The sequence below is a fragment of the Vombatus ursinus genome, unplaced genomic scaffold (genome assembly GCF_900497805.2).
Source record: "Vombatus ursinus unplaced genomic scaffold, bare-nosed wombat genome assembly UNPS02014872.1, whole genome shotgun sequence".
Taxonomy (NCBI): Eukaryota; Metazoa; Chordata; class Mammalia; order Diprotodontia; family Vombatidae; genus Vombatus; species Vombatus ursinus.
In genome coordinates this window covers 2434627-2445382 of record NW_020954650.1, presented here as the reverse complement: position 1 = coordinate 2445382, position 10756 = coordinate 2434627, and the positions used below count along the sequence as shown (strand labels likewise).

The 10756-nt window shown below is 35.9% G+C and overlaps 1 pseudogene; it reads right to left on the bottom strand.

Moving 5' to 3' along the window:
* Positions 1–700: 700 nt before the first annotated feature.
* LOC114028197 lies at positions 701–3643 on the bottom strand (annotated as a pseudogene).
* Between the last annotated feature and the right edge of the window lie 7113 nt (positions 3644–10756).

Sequence of the window (10756 nt, the reverse complement as noted above, 5' to 3'; positions counted from 1 at the left end):
TGTATATACACATATATGTATATGTGCATGCATATGTATATATTCTATATGTGTGCATATGTATTATATGTGTGTATATATTATATATGTGTGCATGTATATATATATATAATATTCTTGGTTTGCGTGTGTGCATATATACACGTACATATACATATATAACATATATGTGTACATAATATATATGTATGTGTGTGTGTGTGTGTATATATATATATATATATATATATATATATAATATTCTTGTTTTGTACTGAAACAGGAACAGAGAGGCCAGATTTAGGGACTGCTTTGACAAAGGATATAGTAGAATCTTCTGACCTTCTTTGGGGAACAGTAGTAGCTCTTTTCTTTTTTTGTTGCACACTCATTGCAGTTGGCACAAATTTGGTAATTTCTGCCTTGGGATTGGGGATTTGTGGCTTGGCACTGATAGTTGCTGTGGTGTTCTCAATACTGATGTTATCTGATATTATCCATCTTAGTTCTCTAGCTCAAATTGGGTGGGGCATGTAAAACCCACAGATTTAGCAAGATAGTGGAAAAAGCCCAAGTGGAGCACCTCCAAATAGAGGCACCAAAGGTGCACGTATCATACCAAAACAAGGTGCAAGAGGAGCATCAGTGGTGGTCCTCATGGAGGAGGAACAGGAGGAAGACCAGGAGGTGGGCCTGGTGGTGAATTAGGAGGCAAAAACCCTCAAAGCCCTGGCATTCCAAGCAGTCTTAAGATTGGAGGAGTTCTTAGAAGAGGCCCAGAAAGAAGGCCAGTGGATGGCCCAGATGGAGCAAGTGGTGTTCCAAAAGGAGGTGGGCCTAGAATGGGAGGTGCTTTGTTTTTGAGCAGGGAGAAAAGACCATGGAGGTGGCTGCTATTGTTGGGAAGCAGGAGAAAATGGTGCTCATCAGGAAGAGATTCTTTTTTGTGCTGCTGTTGTGTTGTATCTTCTGACTCAGAATCATCAGAACTCTTCTTCCCATCCTCCTCCGAAAATTCCTCCACTTGTTATTCCTCTTCTGGGATTTCCTGACCTGCCATTTGAAGCATCATAGATTGAAGAGGTGGAAATTCCTTTATGTTTTTCTTTTTTTCTCCATGATTTTCCAGGAATATCAGCAAATAGTACATTGAGACCTGACTTTTTGTCCTCACTGCTCTCTCTCTCTTCATCATCATGATACATGAACTCCTTTCTTTTGCTGTCAGTATCTGACCTGTCAGTGTCACTATTGTCAATGCTTATCTTGATCCATGTCTTCAGGATAACCTTCATCTTCACTGGTGTAAGCACCATCATAATCTCTGATGTAGAGTACAGGACTCTATAAAACATTCTCCTCTCACAGAGGAAGGGCAAATTCTAGGGCAAAGCCTACTTTATGGCTATATATCTGCAGAGGGGAGGAAGTGGGTCAGGGGGTGGGCCAGGAGGCTTTCTGCCAGGAGGCAAACAGGAACACCATGACCAAGAAGAGGAAGTATGGATATTGCCCAGTAGGAAGTCCACAGGCAGAAGTTTTTTTGAGAAAGAGGGTGGCAATGGGAAGGTCTTGGATAAAAATGCTAGGAGCATTGCTCAACATGTTGAGCAATCATTACAGCATCAAAGTATTGGCTGAGCTGGGCCTTCTTCTGTTCATATTCCATCTCTAACTTTAAAAGTTCTTTACAGACACCTCAATTTTCCTTTTCACAGAATTGGAGGATCTGTATGCTCAAAAGTTTGACAAGGTTTTTATTTTTTTGTTGTTGTTGCTCTTTATTCCTCCTCTTTTAGCAACCTCTCATTTAGCTATGGCTGCACTTGACTAAGGTCCATCTCATCCAATTGCTCCATGTCCTGGATAATCTCTTTGGGATACTTCATCTTTAGTACAGCAGCTAATACCATCATTTGCTCTTTATTATTCTTTTTAAATTCCCTCTTCCATGGAAGAACAAAAGGTCCAGAATATCAAGAGAACTAATGAAAAGAAATGCAGGGGAAGGTGGCCTAGCCATTCCAGATCTTAAATTGTATTATAAAGCAGCAATCATCAAAACTGCTTGGTTCTGGCTAAGAAATAGAGTGGTGGATCAATGGAATAGGTTAAATATGCAAGACACAGTAGTCAATGACTATAGTAACATATTATTTGATAAACCCAAAGACCCCAGCTTCTGGGATAAGAACCCACTCTTTGAAAAAAAAAAACTGCTGGGAAAACTGGAAAAGAGTATGGCAGAAACTAGGCATAGACCAAAATCTCATACCATATACCAAAATAAAGTCAAAATGGGTTCATGATTTAGATATAAAGGCTAATACTATAAGCAAACTGGGAGAGCAAGAAATAGTTTACCTGTCAGATCTATGGAAAACAGAAGAATTCATGACCAAACAGGAGATAGATAACATTACAAAAAGCAAAATAGATAATTTTGATTACATTAAATTGAAAAGTTTTTGCACAAACAGAGCCAATGCAACCAAGATTACAAGGAAGGTAGAAAATTGGGAAAGAATTTTTACAATCAGTCTCTCTGATAAGGGCCTCATTTCTAAAATATGTAGAGAATCATTCCCCAATCGATAAATAGTTAGAGGATATGAACAGACAGTTCTCAGATGAAGAAATTAAAATGAAAAAATGCTCTAAATCACTATTGATTAGAGAAATGCAAATCAAAACAACTATGAGGTACCACATCACACCTACCAGAATGACCAACATGACAAAACAGGAAAATGATAAATGTTGGAGAAGATGTGGGAAAATTGGAACACTGATGCATTGTTAGTACAGTTGTGAAATGATACAACCATTCTGGAGAGCAATTTGTAACTATGCACAAAAAGCTATAAAAATGTGCATACCCTTTGACCCAGCAATGGCACTTCTAGGGCTATATCCCAAAGAGATCACACAAACAGGAAAAGGATCTACATGTACAAAAATATTCATAGCAGCTCTTTTTGTGGTGGCAAGAATTGGAAATTGAGAGGATGCCCATCAACTGGGGAATGGCTGAGCAAGTTGTGGTATATGAATGTGATGGAATACTATTGTGCTATAAGAAATGATGAACAGGATGACTTCAGAAAAACCTGGACAGACTTGTATGGTCTGATGCTAAGCGAAGTGAGCAGAACCAAGAGAACATTACATACAATAACAGCCATGTTTGTGTGATGACTAATATGGATAAATTTAACCCTTCCTGGAAATACAAGGATCTAAGACATCTCCAGAGGCCTTGTGATGGAAAATGCTATCCACACCCAAAGAAAGAACTATGGAAGCAGAATTGTTATTTTTTTCTCTTCTATTGAGTTTTGTTTCCTCTTTCTGAGAGTTCCTCCTATTGGTTTTATTTTCTACTTACAACATCACTAATGTGAAAATCTGTTTAGTATGAATGTAAATGTATAGCCTATATCAAATTATGCACCGTCTTGGGGAGGATGGTGGGGAGGAAGGGGGAGAAAAATTTTAAACTCAAAAGCATATGGAAGTGATTATTGATAAATTGAAATAAATTATAAAAAAATTTAAAAAATAAAATAAACTCCCTCTTCCAGGTTTCTTTTCAAACCTGGTCTATAGGGTTCATGAGCTTCCCATTCTGGGAAGGTGATGTATTTTCACAGGTTGTGTGGTTTAGTCAGTTAAGGAAGAAAAATAAAATAACTTTTTCATTCAAAATAATATACCAAAAATATTTTCAGCAAAAATCTAAGTGATTATCTAACTCCTTCATCAGACTATGTAACATCCACCAGCTCCTCACTCTTCTCCTGGAATGTCAGGGGACCTTCACTGTCACCTCTCTGTCTCTCTGTCTCTTTGTCTCTCTGTCTCTCTCTCTGTCTCCCTCAGTCTCTGCCTCTCTTTATCTCTGTCTCTCTGTCTCTGTCTCTCTCAGTCTCTGTCTCTCTCTCTCTTTCTGTCTCCCTCTGTCTCTCTGTCTCTGTCTCTCTCTCTTTCTCTGTCTCTCTCTTTGTCTCTCTCTCTCTCCCTCTCCCTCTCCCTCTCTGTCTCCCTCTCTGTCCCCTCACTTCTATTTTCCAGGTATTTGGCTAAATTCTCACAGCATCTCTGACCTCTGTAGCCATAGAGCTGAAAGGCTAGAGGAACTTCCACTTTGGAATTCAAAATCATTTTTCCACCCACAAATCCACAGTGCAATCTGGAATATTATTTAATATTGTATTAGAAATGCTAGCTGTAGCAATAAACAAGAAAAAGGAAGTGAAGAAATTAAAATAGGCATATCATTCTTTTCAAATAATATAATATTATACTTAGAGAACCATAGAGAATCAACTAAAATACTAGTTGAAATAATTAACAGTTAATCAAGTTGCAGAATAGGAAATAAGCCTACACAAATCATCAGCATTTCTATATACTACCAAAAAAAATGCAGGAAGAGATAGAAAGAAAAATTCCATTTAAATCCATGGCAGATGATATAAAATACTTGGATGTCTACCTGCAAAGATAAACCAAGGTTGAACACACATATGAACACAATTACAAAACACTTTTCACCCAAGTAAAGACAGATCTCAACAACTGGAGAAACAATGACTCATGGGCAGGCTGAGCCAATATAACAAAAATGGCAATTCTACCTAAATGAATTTACTTATCCTGTGCCATACCACTCAAACTAGCAAAAAATTATTTTATAGAGCTAGAAAAAAAAGTAACAATTCATCTGGAAGAACAAAATGTCAAGAATATCAAAGGAATCAATGAAAAAGAAAAATGTGAAAGAAGACAACCTAGCAGTATGACATCTCAAACAGTACTACAAAGGGGTAATCATCAAAACAATCTGCTACTGCCTAAGGAATAGAATCATGGAGTGGTGCAATAGATTAGGTGCATAATGTACAGTAGTAAATGACCATGGTAATATAGTCTTTGATAAATCTAAAGATCCAAGCTTTGGGGTTAAGAACTCACTATTTGATAAAAATTCCTGAGAAAACTGGAAAGCAGCTTGGCAGAAACTAGGAATAGACCAATATCTCACACTGTATGCTAAGATAAGGTCAAAATGCATACATGATTTGGACATAAAATGTGATATCACAGGTAAATTAGGGGAGCATGGAAAAATGTGCCTGTCAGATCTAAGGATAAATGAAGTGTTTATGATGAAACAAGAAACAGAGAGGATCACAGGAAGTAAAATGGATAATTTTAATTAAATTAAATTTAAAAAGGATTACACAAACAAAATTAATGCAGCCAAAATTAGAAGGAAAACAAGAAACTGGAAAAAACTATAGCAAGTTTCTCTGATAAAGGCCTCATTTCTCAAATATGTAGGGAACTGAGTGAATTTTACAAAAATAAGAGCCATTCCTCAGTTAGTAAATGATCAAAGGATATGAACAAGAAGTTTTCAGAAGAAATCAAAGCTATCGAGTCCCAAGAAAAATGCTCAGAAAAACTACTGATTAGGCATATCCAAATTAAAACAACTTTGGAGTATCATCTTGCACCTATCCGATTGATTAACATGACAGAAAAGGAAAATGACAAATGCTGGAGATAATGTGGAAAAATTGTAACACTAATGCATAGCAAGTTGTGTACTTGTCCAATCAGTCTGTAGAATAGTTTGGAACTATGCCCAAAGAACTATAAAACTGTGCATACTTTCTGAACCAACAACACCACTACTAAGTCTGTATTCCAAAGAGATCAAAGAAAAGGGGAAGGATCCTATTTGTACAAAAGTATTTAAAGAAGCCATTTGTGTGATGCAAAGAATTGGAAAATGAGAGTATGCCCATCAATAGGGGAATGACTGAACAAGTTGTGGCATATGATTTTGATGAAACACTATTGTGCTGTAAGAAATGATATGCAAGATGGTTTCAGAAAAAAAACCTGGGGTGATTTATATGAACCATTACAAAATGAAGTGAGCAGAACCAGGAGAAAATTGTACATAAGAACAGCAACAATGTAAGGATGATCAACTGTGAAAGACTTAGTTACTCTTATCAAGACAGTGATTCAAGACAATTTGAAAGAACATATGATGAAAAATGCTATCCACCTCCAGTGAGAAAACTGATGAACTCTAGGTGCAGATTGAAGGATACTTTTTTTTTGCTTTATTTTTCTTGGGGTTGTTGTTGTGTTTTCTTTTGCAACATGGCTAATATGAAAATGTTTTGATGACTTCATATGCACAATCAATTTCATATTACTTTCCTTCTCAAAGGGTAAAGGAAGGCAGGAGGAAGGGAGAGAATTTGGAACACAAATGTTTTTAATGGATGTTAAAATGTTTTAAATATATTTGGGAAATATTTAATGAAATAAAATATATTTTAAATAAGAAAATAAATCTACGCCAACTACATATTTTTGCTAATGTATTCTATGCCATAATACAATTAGATTACTTGTCATCACCAAATATGTTTAATGCCATCCCACCTCTGTATCTTTGGGCTATTGCCCAGAATGATTTTCTGCTTTCTTTCTTTTGACAGTTTACTCATCTTTTGGGGAGCAGAATAAGCATCACCTCTTTATGGAGCCTTCTTCTGATCTCTTTTACTAGAAGGAAAGTTGTATGTAGGGGAAGGAAAGGAAAGAAACAAGTATTCATTAAACATTTACTCTGTGCCAGGCACTATGATAAGAACTTTATAGATATTTTCTCATTTGATCCTCACAACCACCTGGGAAGTAGATATTATTCTCATTTTACAGTTGAGGAAACTTGGTCAGAAAGAGGCTAAGTGACTTGTTCTGGATCACACTGCAAGTAAGTGTCTGAGGCAGATTTGAACTTAGGTCTTCCTAAATTCAGGCTCAGTTCTCAAATCACTATACCACCTAGCTGCCTGCAGGTTTTTTGCCCCTAATCAGACTCTATAGCACTTTGTATTCTTCTGGTACATTTACCATAATCTTATTTGCATGATAATTGTCTGTGTCCATGCCTCATCATTTTTCTAGATTGGTCATTCTTTAAGGGTAATGATAGTTTTATTTATATTTTCATAAAACTAATGTGATAACATTACACTTAATTAGTGCTTAATAAATATTTGAGGAATAAACATAAGGTATAGGTAAATTCTGGTTTTGAGGGATAGATTATCCATGCACACTGTTTTATTTTTTTTCCTCCAAACTTAGTAAATCAAATGTTGGTATTGGTAAGCAGTTGAAACTAACAGTTTAAAAAAATCTTTTCAAGTATTCTTGAACTCAGTTTATTCCATTACTACCATGAACAATTGAGTTAGCTATAATTAATTAAAACTTTTTTTACACAATATCAAATAAACTGTGGCAATAGATGGAAGAATTCAATGTATGTTGTTTAACTACTATAAGGTTAAGAAGAGTTACCTTGGATCATCAAAAGCAATAGATTTCTAAATTAACTTGTATAAAAATTCATCTGCAAAAATGCTGCTCCCAATAGCTGAAGTTGGTTAGATTTTATTACCTTTAGATAAAAGCTATTGCAAGACTTAGAGAGCAAAAAAAAGCAATTATTAAGAGAAAGAACTGTTGAATGAGAAATTTGCTTTCCTCATAAAATGCACGAAATCACAGAATAAGAAATTAGTTCTAGTCCAATTGTATCATTCAAATAAATTCATAACCAACAACCAAGAATTATCAAGAGCCAATGCCTTCATTCATTGTACTTGACCATGAGTTCCATAGGATTCTGTATCATGAAAATAAACAAGTCCTAATCTTCCAGAATTTACTATCCCAAAGAGACATATACAATAGCTGATATTTATTTGGACCTTTAAGTTTTACACAACACTTTACATAAGTTTTCTCTTTTGAAACAACCTCATACAACAACCATGTGAGACAGGTACTATAAGCATTACCATCTCAATTTCCATCCAGAAACTAAGGCTCATAGAAATTGCTTAATTATCTTTACATAGCTAATATGTGTTAGAGACAGGATTAAGATAGGTCTTTCCAACTCCAAGCACCATGCTAGTCTTTCTCTCACAATATTCAAAGTTACTTAACATTGTACATGTACAAAATTTTATAATATATTGATGTTCTCTACAATTAATTAATTCAAGTTGAGTTTTCTGTTTATTTATAAAGATGTTTATTTGTAAAGATGGAGTGAAATAGACCCATGCAGAGACAGAGTGGGATGATGAAATATCTCTTATGACATAATACATTAAGACAAATGTTCTCTGAGAAAATGGGATTTAAATATCTCTTTGAGAGAAGCAGAAGATTGTGTTTCCAGTTTTTGATAGGGTTAATTATAGTATGCTCAGTGGGAATTGGGGAAATAATTACCTCTACCCTATAGTTTATGTTGTATATAGGCAGAAAAGAGATGTCCTAGTTTTCTGTAGCTTATATGATGACTGCAATGACAATTTACAATTCTTATCCACATCTTTTAGATCCCTGAGTATCATACATTTCTGTGTATCTTTAACTCTATCACTTTGAAATAATTATCTTTTCCTTGAATTGGGCTTAAAGGAATTAGATGAAATACTTTATCCTTCTGAAGATGAAAATCTATTCCAAGTCAAAATACCATGAATTTTCAATATAGTGTCTTGCATAAAAATATTATTTCCCCATTCCTGGGAATTCATTATCAGCCCAGATACATATATTAGTAGATACATGGAAGGACAGGCAACTCGGCGGTTCATGGGCCTGGAGTCAGGAAGTTCTGAGTTAAAATCTGGTCTCACAGACTTACTGGCTGTGTGACCTTGGGCAAGTCACTTAACCTTTGTTTTAATTAATCCACTGGAGAAGGAAATGGCAAGCCACTCCAGTATCTTTGCCAAGAAAACTCCATGAATAGTACTAGCACATACAGTTCACCAGATAACAAAGAGAAAAGAATGACCGAGGGGCAACTAGGTGGTGCAGTGGATAGAGCACTGGCCCTGAAGTCAGGAGGACCTGAGTTCAAGTCCGGGCTCAGACCAAACACTTGACACTAGCTGTGTGACCTTGGGCAAGTCACTTAACCCCAATTGCCTAAAAAAAAAAAAAAAGAATGACTGAACAACACATGTAGGGACAGGGGCAACTACGGTCTAAAAGTTGATCCTGTGGACCACAGAAACTCAAACACGCAAATTTATATTCTGAAATGACTGATTTTTAAAAAATGTTTGGCTCTGCCTTATTGACAATTTTTTCTGGCTTCCCTTGGTAGAATACCTTCATTCAAAAACCATACTTTTTTAACATGTGTTTTTAAAATTTTGGGTTATAAATTTTCTCCCTTCTTCCATACTCACCCACCCTCATTGAAAAGTTAAGCAACTTGATACAGATTATAGAGGTGTAGTCATGCAAAACACTTCTGTAGTAGTCCTGTTGTGAAAAACTAACTCTATTTCCCTTCATCCTATCCTACCCCTCATTTATTCTATTCTCTCTTTTGACCCTGTCCCTCCTCAGAAGTGTTTGCTTTTGATTATCCCCTCCCCCAATCTGCCCTCCCCTCTATCAACCCCCTTCTCTCTTGTCCCCTTACTCCCTTATTTTCCTGTAGGGTAAGACAGATTCCATACCCAATTGTGTATGTTATTCCCTCTTTAAGTCAAATCCTATGAGAGTAAGATTCACTCATTCCCTCTCACCTTCCCCATTTCCCCTCCACTGTAAAAGTTTTTTCTTGTCTGTTTCATGTGAGATAATTTACCCCATTATATCTCTCCCTTTCTCCTTTTCCCAGTATAATCCTCTCTCACCCCTTAATTATATTCTCCAGATATCACCCCTTCATCTTCAACTCACCCTGTGCCCTCTATCTATCTACCTACCTATCTATCTATCTTTCTATCTATGTATCTATCTATATACATATAATTTTTTCCTTCCCACTGCCCTGATACTGACAAAGGACTCATGAGTTACAAATATCATCTTTCCATGCAGGAATATAAACAGTTCAACCTTAATAAGTCTCTTATGATTTCTCTTTCCTGTTTATCTCCTCATGTTTCACTTGAGTCTTGTATTTGAAAGTCAAATTTTCTATTCATCTCTGGTCTTTTCATCAAGAATGCTTGAAAGTCCCCTACTTCACTAAATGACTATTTTTTTTCCCCTGAAGGATTATACTCAATTTTCTTGGGTAGGTGATTCTTAGTTGTAATCCTATCTCCTTTGCCCTCTGGAATATCATATTCCATGCCCTCTGGTCCCTTAATGTAGAAGCTGCTAAATCTTGTTTTATCCTGATTGTGTTTCCACAATACTTGAATTTTTTCTTTCTGGCTGCTTGCAATATTTTCTCCTTGACCTGGGAACTCTGGAATTTGTCTACAATATCCCTAGGAGTTTTCCTTTGGGGATCTCTTTTAGCAGGTGATCAGAGTGTTCTTTCCATTTCTATTTTGCCCTCTGGTTCTAAAATATCAGGACAGTTTTCCTTGATCATTTCTTGAAAGATGATGTCTAGGCTCTTTTTTTGATCATGGCTTTCAGATAGTCCAATAATTTGTAAATTCTCTCTCCTGGACCTATTTTCCAGGTCAGTTGTTTTTTCAGTGAGATATTTCACATTCTCTTCTATTTTTTCATTCTTTTGGATTTGTTGTACAGTGTCTTGATTTCTCATAAAGTCACTAGCTTCCAATTGTTCCATTCTAATTTTTAAGGAAGTACTTTCTTCAGTAATCTTTTGTACTTCCTTTTCCATTTGGCCAATTTTGCTTTTAGGGTATTCCTCTTCTCATTGGCTTTTTGGACC